Genomic DNA, 21,401 nt, shown 5'->3' with positions numbered 1-21,401 from the left:
TTTTTAAATCCAGCTCCGTGATTGTGGAAGCTCCAGTAAAAAGCTTTGAGTTGCTCAAGCAGAGAACTGTCAGGTGGGGTCAACAGTATTCCCACTGGAGTTCATCTCACCCACTACATACAAGGAAGGAAGGAAGTGTCCACGAATGTGATGAGAGGAATGAGAAAACGGCTAAAACTCAGCTCTTGTTTCTGTGTTTTTGTTGATGAGCACTCAGCTCTCTCCCTGTTTGTCCACTGTTTAAATTTGACTCAACTCAGCCATCAACTCCTCCGTTCAAAGTACAGTTATTTACAGGTCATAATGAGCCAAACTCTGAGGACAGAGCAGGCCAGAGTGCACTGAATATGGAAAATTGAGAAAACATTTTTTTTTCCTGTCCTTTTTTTGTTTACACCATAACAGCAAATCAGCCAATCTCCTGCAATCTGGAAGATAAAAAAACAACAAAGAACATACTTTTAAAATTGTGATAATAAATAAATTCCCTCAGAATTTCTGTTAGTTTTTCAAATAAAAATAAAATACCTTAAATTGATACTTTCATTTGAGTATTTGTACTTTTTGTAGAAAATGTGACTGACAACACACATTTTTTTATTTTCTACTATTAATTATAATGGTATAAACATGTCATGATATCAGGCCTACATTTAATTTGCTCCACAAACTCAGACTGTTCTAAAACAATAACAACAATAACAATATATTCTATATAATAATAATATTATTATAACAATAATAATAATAATCCCAGATTTTTCTTATGTTTTAAACTAAAATTGTCACTTTAATTTCAAACACATTTAAACAAAAATGATCAAACTTTTCATATGAGAATAAATCAACTTACCTCTGTCTTTTCCCTTTTCTTTAGCCGGTGTTCTCGTGCCGCGGGTGAGGGTGGAAGGAAACGCTGCAGGAAAACTGCTCCAAGAGAAAAACGAATAATAAATAAATAAATAAATAAATAGAGAAATTCTCCTCAGACTGACGGAGCGCTTCCACCTTCCAGAGAAGTTGCGCCGCGGTAAGTCACACTCATTTTTCGACTCTGACTCTCATTCAGGACTCAGTGTGTGACAGGACAGCTCTCTCCCTCACTGTCTGTCTCCCTGTCTCTCTCTCTCTCGCCAGGACTCTGTGCCAAAATACGCACGAAGGTTTTTCGTTTTTTCCCCAATTTCTTTGTTTTGTTTTAAGAACAATAGTGTTCGCCTACGGTGCAAAGTGTCGTCGCGTTCCTTGAAGTGAAATCACATATTCCGGCAAATGAGTTTTGCAGACTTATGACGGAGAAGAAATCCCGCTGAAGAGCGACTTCAGCGCAACAGTTCACTCACTTGTTGTAAATTCCGTCTTGATTCTTCCTTCTCCTCAGTATCTGCCTACTACTGCTGCTCCCCCCGCCCTCCCCACATCCACACACACACACACGCACGCACACACACACACACACACACACACGCACGGTTTGCACAGCTATTCTTCTGAGGACACTGCACAGACTTAATTTGCAAAACAAAGCCTTATATCTAACCTTAACCATAACCAGTTAATGCCTAACCTCAGTTCTGCTTCATTAGGACCAGGTTTTGGTCTCCACGAGGACTACTAGTCCTGACAAGGTCAGTGTTTGTGCCAGAAATGGTTCTAAAGAGGCAACACACACACACTCATACCCATGGTTTGCACAGAGCTCTATTCTTCTGAGGACTTTGTAGTGACAACCCTAAAAAAGCATTAACCTCAACCTTAACCTTAACCTTAACCACACCACACTTCACATGTTAGTCCTAACATAACCAAAGCCTCAAAAATGAGGTTCTATCTCCTTATAGGGTCAGGATTTGGTCTCCATGTGCAGTACTGAGTCTCAGTTGAATTCATGTTTATTGATTGATTGTTAAATGTTTTAATTGTTGTCTTATTATAATGTAAAAAAGAGATTTAAATTGCATTAACTCTGTATTTGTATGACATTATTCTATGTTAGGGCTGAACGGTTTTGAATAAATATCTAATTGCGATTATTTTGACAGGAATTGCGATTGTGGTATGATTTGCAATATCAGAGGGAACGGTCATTTTTATGTCATTATTCTCATTTTAATTTGAAAAACATATTTAAAATGATGACTGTGTGATGTAATGTGCGGATCTGTGAGAAACAAACATGTTCTCTTCAGTCTGTACAATAAGATGTGTATAGATCAAAGACAGTAATTCATCTAAAATTATATTTTTACACATTTTGGCTTTTTAAAAATTGCGATTTCGATACCTTTTCAAATAATTGTTCAGCTCTATTCTATGGTTATTCTGAAAAGCACTTTGTAACTTTATTTTGAAACTCAAAATGTTGTTATTTTTATAAAAAAGTAGTATAGCTCCCCCCGCAGCCCTCCCTGTGGAGGATAAAGCGGTTGAAAATGGATGGCTGGAAGGATGACATTGGTGCCGACAAGATCCGTGTTTATACCAGAAAAAGGTCCTAATGAGGTAACAAAAATGAGCACTTACACACACACACACCTTTCGATCCTCCATCTCATTCTGCATGTGACCTTTGCACAAATCAAATCACTACATCTGTTTAATAATTTAATCAAAGTGTGTCGTTATCCTATTCAAATGTTGAGGATTTATTTGCACCACAGTTTCAATCTCTGCAGTCATGTGACTAACCCTCTCCATGGATTCACATGCAATTTAACACCACACACGCCAATCATGTTTTGTTTTCTTTTTGTTTTTTTTTAAAAGGCCTAAAGGTAACATTACATGTTTGTGTGTTGGTTGGCTTTCCGTGTTTTTCTCGTAAGTGCTCTGAGCGGCACATCATGTGTAGGGAACTGTGCACGTCTGTGTTCGGCAGCACAACAGGTGTGACTGAAGTGTGAACACAAAACATGGGCCGCAGATGTGAGACTGACACACATCACGCTTTGTAGCAAAGTGAAAAGGATATGGTGAAAGGAGGAGAGTGCTGTTCTCAGGGTTAGTTGTCAATGTCTGCGTTTCTGTAGCTTTCAGTCCTCGTTAGAGATGAGAGATGTATCGCTGGTGACAACCTCCTCCTCCTACTCTTGCTTTCTTTATTTTCTTCTCTCTCCCCTTGACCTAATATTTCATAGCCCTTGTGAATGAATGAATGAATTCTTAAATTTGTCATTGTTTTTATCGTGTGTAAAAACATCACTCTTCGTGAAATGTAGCCCAGCCATTGGCTCACATTTATCTCTGCACAAGAAACTGGTGAGTGAAACCTTTTAGGCAGCAGCCAGTCACTCCTCTGAGGCACAAGCGAACTTGTATGTACTGTCAGTTCTGCTCCTTATTTATTCATCTCCCAACTTTACTGAGCAGGAGACTGTAGCAGATATTGAATATGGATCAATAGATCACTCCCCAGGATGCATACTGTCAGCCGACTGAGCCCTCAGGCAGATGCCAAGCCTCTGGTCACATTTGCATTTGGAGATAGAAAAGAACTACTGCTCGTCAGAAAGTGGGGAAATGTGTGATCTTTGCACGTTTCAAATAAAATTGGCAAATAATAATTAAAAAAAATAAAACTAAAAGAAATTTCTGTATTTGTGAATATGTGGGGTTTTTTTTAACAGGAACCACCCTCTTTTTTATGTGCTTTTACGCCGTGTGTGTGTGAGTGCCTACTAGCATATATATGTATATATATATATACATATATATACGTGTGTATATATGTGTGTGTGCTCATATACATGTGTAATTTACATGTAGGCTGTGACACACTGGTGACACACTCTGGGGCTCCCTGCATTTAAATTATTATTGCCAAGAACGGAGGACAATTTAGAGAAGGAGGTTTTAGAGCCCTATGAAATATTAACTAAGCCGATGAATATATAAGCTGTGAAGCGATAATATCTGTCTCTGACTCTGTTTCCTTGTGATATACGATATCGTGTTCCTGTCTGTACTATGTCATCGCTCTCCTGTGTTAAATTAAAGCTTGGGGTTTAGTGGAGGCAAGATGCTCCGTCCTCTCTTGTCAATGGACACTAGAAATCTTTCTCTGACAAAACATATTTTCATCATTGCATTTATTTATTTATTTTTTATTTTTTAAACCCATGTTACGTCTCATATCCTGCTCTTGACTCTGATGTTTGCCCTTCTCTTCTGTTGACCTTTGGGTGTGTGAGCTTAAAAAAAAACAAAAAAAAAATCTTTACTGCATAAAAGCTTTACAGCAACATCAGGCTGGAAGGGCTGAAGCGCACAGAGCGGTCGGGTTACGTCTCAGATGGGACTCAAGTATTTGTTAACACAAAACCACAGACAAAAAGCCATCAGGAGCAAAAGCTAAAGTCAAATGCTGGCCACATTTTTATAAATGAGCTTTTATATGAAAAATGATTCTACACAAAATATGTCATTAAAATCTAACCAAAGTCTCTTGTATTTTTTCAGGCTATTCTAGACTATTTCTAGACTATATTTGAAAAAGAACATTGCCCATCTGAAACCCTAATGAAAAGTATTGACTGGAGGAAACATGCAATTACAGAATTTCAAAACTAATTTCTCCAGTGTTGTGCCCGGAATCTGTCGTTCTAGTAGACAAATTGTTCCAGACTAAACATGGAGATGCAGCTTCAGGACTCCAGCAGCTGCCAATTAACTTATTAGGCTGAACCAAGTAGAAAAAGGGGGGGAGGGAGAGGAGATTTTTGCCAAATTAGTTTGTTCTTTTCTCTTGTTTCTTTTATATATTTATTTTGACCTGTAACGCAGAATAATCATTTGTGATTTGTATCTGTTTATACAAATAAGGGTTAATTGTAATTAGTTGGTTCATAGTGATTGTGGGTGTGTCTTGGTACCCCTTCATTGTGTACTATTCTAAGTAGATATAACCAGGAAAGGAAAGAGAGAAGGGCTCAGGTTGGTGCTACTGCTGCAGATTTTAGATGCAGTTTTAATCAGCTGCCTGTCTGTTGCATATCTGGTGAGTCTTAAAAGACTTTTTGTTCATGGTTTATGAAAAAATTGCAAAATGATAAGAGCTCTGGAAAAAGCTGTCCCAGCCTGTCAGGAGCTGATTGATCCAACAATCTTTACACCTCAGTCCTGCTGGTGCTTGTTGTGTGTGTATAGGGTTTTTGTAACCATCACATTTTCACCTCTATAAATCAGCCTGCCATCGCTACACATATATGTATATATATATACACATATATATATATACACACATACACAGTGGCTAACAACACTGTCCTGTTTAGAGAATATGAATTGCCACCATCAAACCACACACAGGGTCCTATGATTTAGGATCAGATTGATGCAGTCCTTTAAGCACCATTCCGTCTTCTAATGTTTTGATATAGTCTGTGACATATACACATTCAAATATATGAAAACTACAAAAGCAATGTTATATACGCAGTTGAATAGTCCACTCAGTCTTGCCAAAATGTTTCCAATACTGATTAAATCCAAGAAACAGACAGAGATTGACCAGATTCAAAGAGTATATGCAGTCTTGCAGTTTTCCCGATGATGCCAATGTGGAAGTATTTCCTGAACAGCCACTCTAGGACAACTCCATTGACTGCAAATATAGGTCCATTTTAATGGAAGTATGTCGAAAAATGTGCTTATTTCACACTTGATTTATGTCAGTTAACATTTACCTGATGTGTTAAAGCTCTCAGCTGCTAGTTTTAGCTTTTCTTCAACAGGTTTTGCAAATGATGTTCCCATGTAGAGGAAAATTGATGATAAAGCATGACACATATGAGTAGACACCAGTGTGATTGATAGCTGTTACGGTCAAATCTGCACAAGAGTTCTGATTCTTATGGATGATGTAACGACCAGTTACCACTTCGGTCAAACCCCACATTGAGTGAGGAAGAAATATTCAGCACTGCTACTCAGCCAGTGTGACGTCTTGATTTTCATAGTATTGTATTTGTCACTAATGGTTCACGATTACTCACTGCTGTTTTCTGCATATTGTGCATGTTTCTGTTCCCCGTAAAAAGCGAGAGGAACCAAACAAGACAACAAACCCCATGATCCCACCCTGCTTCTCATCATAATAAAACAAGGGGACTTTCCACATGAAAATGAGTCTAGGTGAAAACTTTTTTGTTTATTGTATTTGCGTTTTCTTGAAAATGGTCCCTGAGAAAGAACATCTCAAAACGCCACCCTTGCATTTTTGTGTAGACAACCAATACACTAGTGTGAGAAAACAATGATGTCATAATCCAACTTCTCTCTCTTGCTTCTCATCGTCGTCTTCCTCTTGTCTTTGGAGATTGTTTGGTCTGTTCACTTTATTGCAGCTTTAGTTTTGTTTCCTTAGTCGTCCTGGCTTCCCTCATCCTGTCACTGTCTGTCCATCCATCAGTAAATACAGTCATCATCTAACCGCTTTATCCTCCACCAGAGGGTCGCGGGGGGTGTTGTGCCAGTCTCAGCTACATCGGGCGATAGGCGGGGTACATCGGGCGATAGGCGGGGTACACCCTGGACAGTTCGCCAGTCCATCGCAGGGCCACACACAACTAGAGACAAACAACCATTCACTCTCACTCCTATGGTCAATATAGAGTGTCCAATTTACCTAATCCCCACATTGCATGTTTTTGGACTGTGGGAGGAAGCCGGAGAACCTGGAGAGAACCCACGCACACACGGGGAGAACATGCAAACTCCATGCAGAAAGGCCCTTGTTCCAACCCGGGTCTTCTCGCTGCAAGGCGAGAGTGTTAACCACTATACCACCGTGTGGCCCCCAGTAAACACAGTATAACCCAATTAATGATGTCATAGTGCCATCATCTTTGGTAAATCTGTACATTAGGCCTCAAGCACACATATGTCTTAAATGGTTTTTGATCCACATATTCAGTGCTGTGTGATCATTGGCATTTGGAGTGGAAAGACTTGATTGAAAGTTGGTCTTGCATATTAGCAAACTGCCAATGAGTTTAACTCGCACAACATGTGTACGTGATGACCAAGCCTGTCTTCAATAAATCAGAAATAATTTCCCTATATAGTATAGTCATTATAGCATTGCTGAAACAAACACATCTAATGGTGGCCTAAGACAGTAGTGTATATGACATTTTCTAACTTCTGACATATTACATGATATATTAATTGGAAAAACCTTTATCAATATCAACCATAGATTGTCTCTCCCTTGCCCTATAATATACACATGTTAAACGATTAAAAACCTTTCACATGGGAAAAGCAATACAGGAATCAGTTCTCCTCCACAGAGGACATGCAATTTATACAGAATGCACAGAAATTAAAACAGTAGAAATGATATAATAGAGGGGCGATTTAAATTAAATTGTGAAACTGGTTTATAACATTGTCTTCCTCAGCAGATGGAGATACCGTAGCTCAGTTTTCATCATAAAACACATGAAATCTTTGCATTTTTATCAATGACTGTCCTTTTCATGCTTGTTTTGCCATCCAGGTTGGAATTCTGGTTCTTTCTGAAGCCTCCCACCACAATAGCTTGACCTCAGGTCTGTGCAGGCCGACAGGATTTAGTCTCACTGTGGCTGTACAGCTATAAAAAGTTCTACATTTTAGAGTAAGTCCTTCCTGCTGTGATACTCTGGTTCACACTGGTTTTTCAGATATATAAGTCTGGACAAAAGTGACCTACCAGCAGGACGGTCCTCCAGCCTGTTTCAAACAACCAGTAAAACCAATCAGGGTATGAGCGAAGAGCCAGTGTGTCATCAGAGAGGTTACCATGGTATTAACCAACTCATTCAAGGTTGAGGTGCTATCAAAACAGTGAGCCACAAATACAACCAAGTAAGTGGCTGTGGAAAGGGCTTAACCTGACCTGCAATCTCACAGGTCACAGAGCAAGTGAGAAGGCGACAATAAGAGCCGGTGGACGACAGAGAGAGAGGCAGGAAGGCTAATGGAAATGTAGGGGTCACATAGCATCACACTGACACTACCTACTGTAACACGTCATTGTTTAGTGACAACTTTTTACTGTTTTACAGTTTTAGACAAGTAACAAACCACATGTTTGAGTTTCCTTATATTGAAACTACGGTGATCGTTCAGATCATATTGTAACTTTTAGAGAGAAATAAGAGGAAAACCACTTAGAACGATGAGTGCGTGCAGGTGAAACAAATATTTTTATTGATCCATTTCTTGTCAGACTGTAGAGAGACACCGAAGACTTCCCTGAAAAGTTAAGAGCAGAACTGCGTTCAGGAAGGTTTTGCTGTGGACACATTTCTTGTTAGACCACATGGTTGGCTCATGTCCAAGAGGAACGCCATTGTGCTTGTAACCAGAGGGTTGTTAGTTGAATCTCAGGACAGGTCAAAGAGCAAGGTACCCAACCCTGATTATGGTGTATTCACTAATGGTGTGTAAGAAGGATGGATTAGATACAGAATTTAAATTCACTATCAATGAGTTGTGTGTGTGTGTGCAGTTTTAAAAAAGAAACAAAAAGGTGTGTATGATGAACTCTTGTCATCGCGTGTACCTCTGCCTGTGTACACATCTCATTATGTTCTTGATTGCGACTGACAGTGTGCAGATTGAGTTGCACAGCCTCTCTAATTCTCTCTATTAATGAGTTGTGCTCCACAGTGCTGCACAGGACCCCATCTATTAATCACAATTTGTCATCTGTCTTGTGCCCTCCCACCCTGCTCTCCCCCTTCATATCACACGACCGCTCCTCTACCTGTCCCTCACCTCTCAGCTCCTGGCTCCATGTCATTTCTTATCTCTTCCAGTGTCACTTTTCCACTGATTCTCCACTGAGCTCTCGTCTCTTCGCTCGACGCTTCTCTGTGTGTGTGTTGTTCTCTTCACTCTGCACCTGTTCCCTTTTCCTGCCATTTTTACTTGCATCTCCATCTTCAGCACTTGCAGTTCTCCATTACCCCCAACCATCCCACCCCTCCCTCGTGCACTTGTGTCTTGCTCTCCTTCCACTGCATGGTCAAGCATACTGAGTGGGTTTTCCCCTGAAATCCACATTTTAATTCTGCCAGCACTCCAAGGTTAAGTAAGCCCTCTCACATTGGTAAATAATGATTTATCACTCCAATTCATATCCATATTGGTACTCTGTAATTAGATATTTGGACATGCAGCTGGTTGACCAAATAAAAAAGAAATACTTTTTAGCTTTTTATGAGACACATCATTGCATCTGTACAAGACGTTAGATGTTTGCGGTTTGTTGTGCACTTTTTTTTTTATTATATGGACAGAATGAGGGTAAAAAAATGACAGATACTATGTACAGTTTATTAATATAAAGTCAACTCCATGTGTGTCAAAGACCTCAAAACCACACTGAACATTAATTAAAGCTCTTGTCTTTCCCAACGTCATTTTGCTCCTGTGAGGAAGTGTGTGCTCTGAATCTCTACAACATTGGAAAGACTATGAGACACAAACTCCTCCACCCCCTTCTCTCACTTCTCTCTCTCACACTTCTCTCTCTCTCTCACACACACACACTCACATACGCATGCACACACACGCACATGCACATGCACACAATAAAAACAACTGGAGAAAGCACTCAGGGAGCACAAACCTCTGTCATGGCCATGATCTGTATCACCACCGATATCTAATAATTACTTCATGGGCCATAACTGACATCCCCATAAAACAGAGGTGTCAACCCCAATCATTTACATGCAGCCCACCATCTAATATCATGTTATAATGAAAACATGGCCCCGATATAGACTGAATGTAATACTAAACAATGTTTTTTTTGTTACAGAAATAATAAGAGTTAGGTTTAGGTTTGAATTATTTCATTATTAAATGTATTACATGCGACATTAAAATGCATATATATAAAAGTTTCTTTGTGTGTTTTAATTACAGTCGTCCACATAATTATTTACTTACTTGTAGATTTATTTCTTTGTTTTTGATAATATAGATTTATTTGGCATCACAAATATGCTTTTATAGTGACATACACATCATTCTGTAGCAAGACAAACATAACATCACGATGAATATCTTTATAGTGATGTCATGATGAAATATTGTGTTTCAGAACTTTAAGCTCTTTTTTTTTTCTCTCTAGACCGGCCCCCTCTTGACCAGACTAGATGCTCATCGGCCCCCAGGACATTTGAGTTTTATACACCTGTCATAAAATGTCTGTGCCAAATTCTTCCAAGCATGACCAAACCAAAATCTGTTTGGCAGAGGTAACAACAAATTTAATATACATTTCTTAATTTAATAATAATTTACATGGTCCCCATTATCTTCATTTTCCCTGTGTGTCTGTGAGCAGCATCATTAAACTAAATGACATACAATGTATAGATTATGGCTCTGAGAATACAATGATGAGTGATTCCATGTGTAACATGTAATTAGTTATTCCCCTCTTTTGAAATGCAGCCAACACCAGGAGACGATTCTTCACACTCACTGGTGGTTGACATTTTCTTTGTAGTCTTGTGTGGGAATATCAAATTAGAAAAACTAGGGGTGTGTTGATGTGTGCAAACGCTATGTGTCTGAATATTCTGGGAATATAAGGGCTCTGTTGCAAGTGCAGTGAACGTCTACTGTTTGCACAACGTCATTTTCACCAAAGCTTTTGTTTGTAGCAAAACACAGTCACAAAAAACTACAGTGATATAAATATTAAAGAAAAATCTCTTGCCAAAACTGAGCATTTAACTAAATTATATTTGTAAATTTGCTCAGATCAATGCATGATCTATTGCCTAATTGTTTTCCTAGTTATGGCCGTTAACCAAACATAAAAATCCTCTTTGAGAGTTCCTCCTGAAGCCAAATTCTAATGGATGTCTATGGAAAAATGAGCCCACTTCTCACTCCATTTAAATGTCAGTAAACACTTTCCTGAGGAGTTAATGATCTCAATCAGTTAACCAAACGATTAAGCACAGCACATTTGAGCGGACGCATGTGCCTTTGACAGCTGGAGTTGTCCAATAGGAGCCTGGTTACAGGTGACGTGTGTGTGTGTGTGTGTGAACTTCAGATTACAAAACATCAACATGGCACGGTTTAAAAATGAAAGTTCAGATTCCTGTGGGTGACGTCACCTTTTATGTCATGGTCCCAACATAAATATAGAATATTTCTATCAATGAAAATGTGTATTTGATGCAGTCTAAAGTCACCATGAATCTATTCCAGAATACATTTTCTTTTTACCAAATACTGATGCCTAAACATAAGTACCACTGAATATTTTGCACTGAATGATCAGGTAGTTTGTGACTAAAAAGTAATTCATGTTTTAATTATATAGTATGTGCAGTATCAGCTGTGCCTGTGATGTGTAAATTACGCAGCATGCATAATTCAGTTTCCTACCAAACATATTTGCTGTTGCTAATCTGTTTTAATTAAGAATTATGTAAACACTATAGGTTACTGACAACAGACACAGAGCTGCATGCATGCCTATTGACTTTGATGAACAAAGGTCACTTTCGTGTGCATTGACTCCCCAGATCATTTTAGACAATTCAGCTGTCCACTCGGCCACAAGATACAGATTTAGATGTTTATGGTTAGTGATGTGCGATACAACTAATTTCCTTTCCAAATCGATACCATATACATTCAGGCTGGTATTGACGACACTGATCAGATATCTAAACTACTAAAACTTAATGAGTTTGGAAAATCAAAATAAAATGGACTTAAATCACTCTCCCAAAGTTCAGCGACATTGCTACACGTCACCAACAGCTCCACATATCGATATTTCAATATGAGAATCGATCCTAGATCCTCAAAATGTCTGGGATTGGAAGTATCAATATTTCAGTATTGTGGTAGCTGGTTACTTGAAGTTGCAACAACAATGCCAAGCAAAGACTTTGTGTGAAAAACAACTCTGGCCTCTCTGTGTTAACAAATGCAACCTCAACTATGAAAACAACTGTAACCTCTCTGTAGAAATGCACCGAGTTTGATGCTCTTTGATCCTAAATAGGCAGCAGGGAGAAACTGAATGTATCTACCATCTCCAGCCATGATATGATGATTTTGTGCATATTTCTCACTCTGACTGTCACATCTGTGAATGCAGCTCTCCTTGTTTACAGTGTACCAAAAGCTACAACAGTCGAGACCCAGGGAATAGTAATTTTGCTTTTCTGTCCATCAAGAAAGAATGTGCTGGAGAGCTTGATGAGCATGACTTCATAGATGCTTTTGCCATGAACTACAAGAATAGACTGGACATCAGCTGGTTCTGATGGTGAGTACATGCTGCCCTCCTTCCTCCTATGCAGTGTTTTTCAAATGTTGGGTTTTGACCCATTATTGGGTTGCTGGGCCACCTGTGTGGGTCACAGATGGGCGTGTGAGACCAAGAAGTTGCAGGAGGAAATTATTTTTACTTTAAGGGACATGTATGTTCCCAATGTGACCGTGCACAATCACAACCATCATTGTTATGACAACAGTATGCAATCATGTCAGCGGTGAACATGGCAAAAAGAAAATATGACACAGGTGTACACTGAGAGTGTAACTACAGTGCACAAAAACACAGAGACCTCAAAAATGAAATGCCATTTTTATTTATTTAATGTTTATTTATACGGGTTAGCCCATTGAGACACGGGGTCTCATTTTCAAGAGAGACCTGTCGAGGACAATCACAACAGTACAACACAGAGTAACAGACGAACAACATAACAATAAAGATAATGTGCAAAATGTCAAGTGAATAAACGGATTAAAATACTAGGAGCAGGAGCAAGTTCCCAAATATGCCCTCTCCAGTGACTCTAAAAGAATTTAAAAATGTGCTAGACAGCTTGAGACTCTGCTGAAGCTTGTTCCACGTTGAGGGGGCAAAGAAGGAAAATACTGTACCTTTTTGCCAAGCTCTGTGCGGACAGAGGTCTAGGATAGCATTCAGAAAACAAATCATACTGCTTTGAAGACAAACCTGTTCTTTTCTTTAGAAGAATGACTCCATGGAGTTGAAGCCTTCACAAAACTGCACTAACATATATTTATGTATACGATGAGGATCACACTCAAAACTCAAATCTTGAAAGAGCACAGCAATTTTTTTTGGTCCAAACTTAAGCCATGCTTCCATGGAATGGAACGGATCGGTTTGGTACAGTATGGTGTGTATTTTTTACCTTTTCCTTGGTAGCAAGGTAAAGTGGTATGGTGAGGTCAGGGTGGAGCTGGACCGGCTACAGCCATAAGATGTTTAAAAAGGTCACTCCATTGTGATTGCTGTAAATATTCCTTTTCTGGCACAAACACTGACCTTGTCAGGAGCAGAAGTCCTCACAGAGACTAAAACCTGGCCCTAATGAGGCAGAATGAGGCTTTCTGAGTTGGAGTTAAGATTTGTATTGTGGTTAGGTTAATGTTATGATTAAGTATTAAGTGGCTTTGGTTAATAATGCAGTGGTTAGGCTGTCCAAATGAAATCTTGTGTGTGTGTGTGTGTGTGTTTGTGTGTGTGTGTGTGTGTGTTCATTCCTATAGCATTTTCAAATGTCAGCTTGGGCTGCCATATAAACAACATTTTGTGATTCCCAATATTGTAAATTTGTTTATTTATATTGAAAACTGACAAGCAACTCCGTTTTGTCATACATCTACTTACCGTAGTGTGGAAAAAAAAAATCCCGCCATCACCTGAGATGTCTAGAGGTGATATGGTGGAATTTAATTTGACATTCATTCACGAGAGCCTGTCAGGAGACGCATCCAGTCGACAATTCATTTAAACTCAGCAAATACGTGACACCTTCCCCACTATCATTCAAAAAAAATAAATAGGAATAATTTAGCAGTGGTGTTCTTGCAGGAGTGGACATAAAACTGTCCAGTTGCTCCAAGCATGTCTTATTCCCTGGGACAGAGTGACTAACCTCGACTGGACTGACCCTTCGTCTGCACTGTTTCTCCCATTTCTTACTTTCATGTAGTTCAGAAATACTTTTTCATAGACTGTGAATCCATAGCACAAATTAAATCATTTTCAGAGGATTGGCGTTCAAGAGCGGGATGTGGGGAATACAAAAACAAGAAGAGAAATGGACACAGCAATCCATGACGAAGGACAGAAAGACAGCTGGGGTGGAAGAGAGAGCGAGGGATCATCCAGTAGGGATGTGACAGGAGCAACGGAGAGAGGAGAGAAAAGGAGGGAGAGATAGTGAAGCGAGACATCGATGACCTTCTTTTAGCTCTTATACCATGCTGTTCATGCCATCGCATCACTCAGAGACAAGTACACCTTCTATACCCTGCTGCTGCGACATGAACATGACAGGCACTGTCTGATATACTGGACAACACACACACACACACACACAGTTTTCCCTCTGAGGCTTTCAGTGGTCATCTTCAGTAAAACATGACATTTGCCAATTTGACTTGACTGCTAACATTAACAGTTCTTTAAGAGAGTTTCATTGTCTTCAGCACACTGTCTTAAAATACACTGTCTTATATACAGTATGATACAGTGCAGTGTTTACATGCATGCTAAAAGTTGGACTAATTCATAATAATTCATCAAGTAAATACATTTTATCGACATTTTACACTTCAGAGTGAACAACTTTTTTTTTTTTAATTAAACTGTGAGGCGAGGTTACCATTTAAATTGCAAATATGATGATGTCAGTGGATTTTTTTCCTTTTTTAAGCTCTATTTGTAGGATACCTCTGCTTTTTTACATGAAATCCCAATGTATCCAACCTCAGTTCAAAGTACAGAACAGTATGAAATAGCAGCACATATTAAAACGGCAAGCAGCAGTGACGGACCCTCGCACCTTTGTGCATGTTGGCAGGTGGTGCAGATGCCGCACTGTTATCATGGCGTGTCATGACTCAGTGTGCATCTATCTTTGGATAGAGGATCATGCACGTGGTCAGCACGTGACCAGGTGGTGGACGATCTCCTTTCTACAATGAAATACTTTTTTAATTGAGGTCAAGCTGCTCTGTAAAAGGGCAACAAAAAGTGTCAAAGATGTTTTGAAGCAACAGTGAAGCACATCACAAATCTTTGACTGCCAGTGCTGGCTGATGAATTGTCTCAGACACATAAACTTGTGCCATAAAGGTGGCTGCAAGAAACAGAATCAATCAATCTTTATTTATGTAGCACTTTCCATACAGATAACATGCAATACAAAATGCTTTGTACAGTATAAAACAATGACAGGAAATGACTTTATTTATGCAGAACATGATATAAAACATAGGACTCGAATTGTTGTACTTTTACCAAGCCTGAGGACCTATAGTCCTCCAGACTTTGACTGTGATCTGACAATATGAGAACTGTAGAGTTTCACAGTCAAGGTTTTAACCCTCTTTTGACGATCATGACAATCAGGCCGCCTGGATTTATTTTGATTTTGATCCACTGTAGAATTGTCAAAAAAAAGAATTGTTTTTGCCCCTTTCTGTCCCTTTTTCCAAGATAACCTTCACTTTTGATATTTGGCAGTTATTAAACCATTTAGGAATACGGTACTGCGAAACACAAACCTGTGGCACGCTGGTGAATCTTGTCTGTGATTCCGGTATTCATCCTTCCATCCATCCATCCATCCAACTTCTACCGCTTTATCCTCCACATGAGGGTCGCGGAAGGTGCTGTGCAGATCTCAGCTGATATAGAGCGAAAGGTGTGGTCACACCCTGGACAGATGGCCAGTCCATAACTTTTGAATTTTCTAGATATCACAAACAGTCTAGGAGATACGGTAATGAGAAGTATGCATGCCAAATCCTGTCAGCGACGACAGGTTGGTAACAGAAGGGTTAAAGATATATTAGATAACATTTCTTCAATGTTATATTTTGTGGAGATGTATCCTTACATTGGAAGAAATAATTTAGCATTAAATTCATTATGTCGCATTACTGCCTTCTTCTGGATTCAACCGTCCAATAATCTGGTAGTCTTCTGCTCCCTGACACGGGGATAAAAGCCGGTACATGCTGCACACATAACCTGTCCATCACAGGGCCAAAAATACAAACCATTCACACTCTGTCAATTTGTGGTTAGCACTTTTGCCTTGTTCGTGACCCGGTCGCAACAAGGGCCTTTCTGCCGAGTTTGCATGTTCTCCCCATGTGTGCGTGTGGGAGTTTTCTCCAGGTCCCATAGTCCAAAAACATGCAGATTTGGGGATTAGGTAAATTGGTGGATGTGGATGGTTGTTTGTCTCTCTATGTGGCCCTGTGATCCCCGTGACCCTCATGTAGAAGATAAAGCGATAGATAGATGAGTGAGTGATTAACTTAATCCCTCATCTGATAGTCTTTGGACTGTGACTGTGCACAGGGATAATCCACACACACACATACACGGGGAGAACATGCACACTCCACTCAGTAAGACCCTCAGTGGAACAGGTGACGCTTTGCTGTGATGCAAATTAAATGGCCGCAATAATTCAAGGGCACGGTGAATCTTTAGTTGACTTCATTTATGAATTAATCAGACCAAAGTATGCTATGGATTTTTAATTATTTATTCAGAGTGATCCTGCCGTGATGGTCGTTGTGCCAAGACGATGGAGCACACGCACTCTGCTTTAACATCCATTTAAAAATGAAAAGCACTTAAAGACTCACCTGTGTAAAAAAGTGTCTGTCTTTGCTGTTTGGTTTATATTGCTTTGTTTTTAATATATTTGTGTCTTCTCATTTTGAGTTAAAACATTTTGTGACGCACTCAGAGAATTTATTTTTGTTTAAGGTTCTGTATATTATGTGTATTATAGTGAGCATCAATATATGACTTTTTGACTGCCTGTCAGTTATAAGCCTTCTTTTTACTCGCACGAGGCACGTGCTCTGCACATAAATATGCTCTGAACTGTAAGGTGGCCTTTAAAGACATTGTCAACACAATAACGTCTGCCAGTGCATCGTGGTTGGAATAGAAAGGAAACAATTCCATGAATGTTACCTACACATATAAAATTTGTTTTCACACCCCCACACATTTAATAAGCTCCGTTAAAGCTGTAAAAGAGACGTGTGACAATTGTGGGAAGTCTCTGTGTTTCACACAGTGTTTGGTGAGGTTTAGATGTAACTTCTAACTTCCCTGTGTTACTGTAATTTCAACATTTCAAAAGAGCTGTTTCTGAAATAGCTGCTTACGAAGACAAATCTCAGTCGGTTACAGAAATACAACATAGGCTACTTTAACATGACTTAATATAATTAATTTCAGGACATATTTGAAGGGTCAAGGTTTCATGACTCCATGTGTCTTGCTTCTAAACATGACTGCGCTCTCAAACAGCAAACATACGCACTACTAGCCTCTCTGCACTAATAGACCGCCCCATGGAGGAAATTTAAAAATTGAAGCTATCACAGCAAATATGTGGGTGAGATTTAGCTCTCGAGAACAGCAGGTCAGTGACATACAGTATGTTTAAAGATGTGTGGATTCTCATATCTATCCAAATAACTATCCACACATCAGATCGGCCATATATCTGATCCAGGACCATACAAGTGACACAAATCTGATCTGAAAATTGGAAATGACAAAAAAATCACATCTGTGTTAGAAAAATCAAAATGTGACTTGCTTTAGCCTGATAATGTGATCATAACCATGATAATTTTGGAGAACACAAGCCCAACACCCCAGGCATAGATGATCATATATATCTTGAGTATCTATATATCTATATACACATATATATATATGTATATACACACACACTAGATTATGTGCTGCATTATTAAAACCTATCAAGAGTCACCTGAAAACATTAAATTACTGAAGAAGTCTGGGAGTGTCTGCCCTATATCTGCTGGGATTAACCCCAGTTCCCCCCACGATCCTCAACAGGATAAGCGGTAGATAATGAATGAATAAATAAATGAATGAATAAATGAATGAATGATGAACATGTCATGTTTTTTATTGTACACTGCAGAATGGAAATCTGGACTAACACCGTGGCAGTAATGAAGGTGAATTTGCTTTAGACAGACTGAAACATTAACACACATTAGGACACAACAATATAATATCACTAATCAACCGTAAGAGACATACAATGAACAACATACTGTACTTGACAAAGAATCAAAGATTTTGTGATTCTGAATCAACTAGACATGGATGTACACACACGAGTTGTCTATTTTTACCCCCACATCACTTCTCTTACCATTGTGCTCTTGCTGTCTTTGCAAACCATAAATGCAGTGGCCTCGTTTGTGTGAGTTGGGCTGTAATTGTGAAAATATGATCCACTGTTTATGCTTCTTCAGGTTAAATGATTGTCGATGAATGGCTCTTGCATGTTCATGACTGGACAATGATCTTTTTTGTTGATCAGTGGAAAAAGCCAACGATTCATCAGACTAATTTGCTGTCTAATGGTGCATTTAACTGTTGATAATGCTTTGCTGAGGCCTGGTTCATGGATTGATTGATGCCCTTGAAAGTGCCAGACAAATTAGCTGTATACTCTCTTATACTCGCCTATGAGACTAAATGAATGAATCTAAAGACAAGAATGTGAGGGCACAAAGCAATCTCAATTCGACCTAAATCTTATGTACAGGGTTAAAGAAAATGCTTTTATTCTGTATAAACTCTTATTTCTTCAGACTAATCCTGTCCAGTAACTGGATATAACTGTATTCTAAAAGCTGCAGTGCATAACCTTTGGTTGATGAGGTTATTATTGTGTCTCTGTTTGGTCTTAGTGAACAGAAACATTCTAATATTATTTCTTATGCTGTGTCCTTCATCTGGAAACAGGCTCTGTCTGAGGGAGCTTTTGTGTGTATGCAGCAGCAGTGCAGGAGTGGATGTGGGCATGAAGAGTTGATACTGTCAAACTGCTGTATGACCAGTTTTTTTGAACAGAAGAATTCACTTGTGAAACTTCTCATGGGCACTTGGAAATTGTGTTTTCAGTCGTTCTCCAACCTGTTTGCAGCCGTCTCACTTTACCAGCACTGTTGTTGCTGTTGCTCTTGCTTCCATCTGTCTTGACAGAAAATGATTCAATCCCTGTTTGCAGTGTCAATGGGTGACAAAGGATCTAAAGTACAATCCAAAGAAACTTTACACCTGGCATTAAAATATGTTTTCTGTGATCAGATTGCAATCACATTGCAATACAGCTGAGACACATTGAGGACAGATTTATATCAGATCTGCTAAACCACTTCCGGAGGTGGTCGGAGACGCATTGTGACCACATTGAACAAACATGTAAATGCCATGAGTCTCTGATGCGTCTCTGCTCCTCCCACAACAACTACGTGAGGGCGAATACGCTGGTGGCTCTGAGCACGGCTGACATGAGAACGAAGCATGTTAATACCAGGTCTAAATGCATGTAGTGAAGCGCTCTCCAATCACAGAAAACACAATCTAATGCCAGATGTGAAGAAGGCCAGAGAGAGTATCATGTGGCGCTGAGAGTCTTATTCAATGTTGTGTGAACTCATTTGACAATGGTTTGAATGTAACAGACATTTGTTGATTTTTAAAAGCTACTCACTAAAGCTTTAAGTCCAACGGTGCTCAGTCCTACAAGAATATGATTCTAAAAACAGAAATGAACCATAATGAATCATTTCTGATCAGAAGACTACCCTGCTTTTAGTGTACAGTTATAATAAGCTATTTGCTCGACCTGTGCTTTGTCAGTCAAATGAACCGATGCTTGATTGTGCATCGTTTTCTTCTTGATCATTCACCTGGACCTCTTTGTCACTGTTGTATTTTCCCATGGCTTTGTGTAAAGCCTATGCTTTCATTGAAGACCTATATCTTTGTGCAGACAGCATCTCAGTTTATCTTGCAAGTGAACAGGGAGCTTGAATAATGTGTTGAAATAGCTTAGACAAGACAGCCATGGATTTTAAGGATATATGGACGCTGCTAAGCTGGTGACTGATTATTTGCTGCATTCACAGCAAAGACAGTAAATCTTACATGACCAAACTTTTTTTTTCTATTCATCTGTCTTTTGCGCTATATCAGTCCAACATTTCTCTATCTTGTCCTCTTCTCTTTCGGCCATATAATGACTGTGCATCGTGTTGGATTAGATACTATATGTCTTGTATTTGTTGTATTTAAATATGTCTTCACTGTACTACCGTTTTGCAAAAATACTAATTATTTACTGTTCATCAACAGGTGAGTTAGATGGTCATAGGCTGAGACTCTGTCTGCTCTTTGCTCAGCGTAAGTGAAATGCAGCGATGGATACCACAGCACCTGAATAATTCATGTCTGCTCAGGCTCTGGCTATGTGTTTTAAATACTGGTTATAGACCAGGAAGATATGAATCATTCATCACAGGCGATTAAACTCTGCTGTTAATTAACCCTTATTCTCTAGTAGGAGTAAGGAGGGGGGTCAGCGGCTGGTCACTGCCCTGACCTACAGACCACCTGCTTTCTGCGTTTTTCTGTCACTCCAGAGTTTATCTCTCCATCTTTCTGGGGCAGTGGGTGATAGTTTGTCTTTTCTTGGAAAGAAAAGGTCAATTCTCTTGACTCTGACCATGTGTTTTATGGTCCGTTGTTTCCAGCAACCCGTTATTTTGTATTTAGGTGCTGTAATTTCCAAGAGTATCCAGTATTGTTCAGCATACAGTAAATGACTCGTGTTTGGAGTGTACTGAGTATGTTACACGTTAAGTGTGTGTGTGTGTGTTGTGTGCGTGCGTGTGTGTGTGTGTAATTGCCGTGACGAGACAAGATGTTGAGAACTCAGTGGTGCATGTCTTCAGACTGCTCGAATGCTCCGCGGATGGCCCACAGAGAGGAGGAAGGAGGGAAAGAGAGACAGGAGTGGGTAGAGGAGTAACAGAGAGGAGAGACTGATAAATGAATAAACAATGTCTGTTGTTAAAACAACAGAGAACTTTGCAGATAGCAGCCGTCATACTGTGTGTGTGTGTGTGTGTGTGTGTGTGTGTGTGTGTGTGTGGGTTTTCCATTTTGTAAAGAAATTGAGGTTTTATTGAAGAGAATGGATTGTGTACTTTTAATATGCCTGGTTCATTCATTAATAAAAAAACAGTAGTAGTCTACCGTATGTGTATATTGGTATCTGCATTCAAATATAGATATTATTTTGCCTGTGATGTTTACGCCCTTTAGTTCTTCTGTCTCTTCAAGTGTCTGACATGACTCGCGAAGGCAAAGTTATGATCAAAAGAGATGGCACATTTCTAAAATGAACATCATAACATATTATTTAGATACTGATTATAACCAAAAAAACTCCCTGTTGCAATCCAGTCTGAGGCATAGGGGATTTTTGAATACAGTGATGTTGGTGAAA

General features: G+C 39.3%; 2 long non-coding RNA genes across 2 annotated transcripts in view; one reads left to right on the top strand and one right to left on the bottom strand.

Annotated features, from left to right (window-relative positions):
- Positions 1-6: 6 nt before the first annotated feature.
- On the bottom strand, positions 7-1,343 carry LOC122768780. Its single transcript, XR_006360353.1, has 2 exons — positions 854-1,343; positions 7-428 (listed from the first exon to the last, which is right to left on the bottom strand). It is a non-coding gene; the product is annotated as an uncharacterized LOC122768780 (long non-coding RNA).
- A 957-nt stretch (positions 1,344-2,300) lies between these two features.
- LOC122768717 overlaps positions 2,301-21,401 on the top strand; it is a 33,402-nt gene continuing 14,301 nt past the window's right edge. Inside the window, exons 1-3 of the long non-coding RNA XR_006360347.1 lie at positions 2,301-2,502; positions 10,133-10,259; positions 12,213-12,304. This is a non-coding gene — a long non-coding RNA (uncharacterized LOC122768717). The remainder of the gene's footprint in view (positions 2,503-10,132; positions 10,260-12,212; positions 12,305-21,401) is intronic.

This window comes from Solea senegalensis, linkage group LG4, assembly GCF_019176455.1.
Source record: "Solea senegalensis isolate Sse05_10M linkage group LG4, IFAPA_SoseM_1, whole genome shotgun sequence".
Taxonomy (NCBI): domain Eukaryota; kingdom Metazoa; phylum Chordata; class Actinopteri; order Pleuronectiformes; family Soleidae; genus Solea; species Solea senegalensis.
The sequence above is the reverse complement of the archived record's forward strand: the minus strand, read 5'-3'. Positions and strand labels throughout refer to the sequence as shown.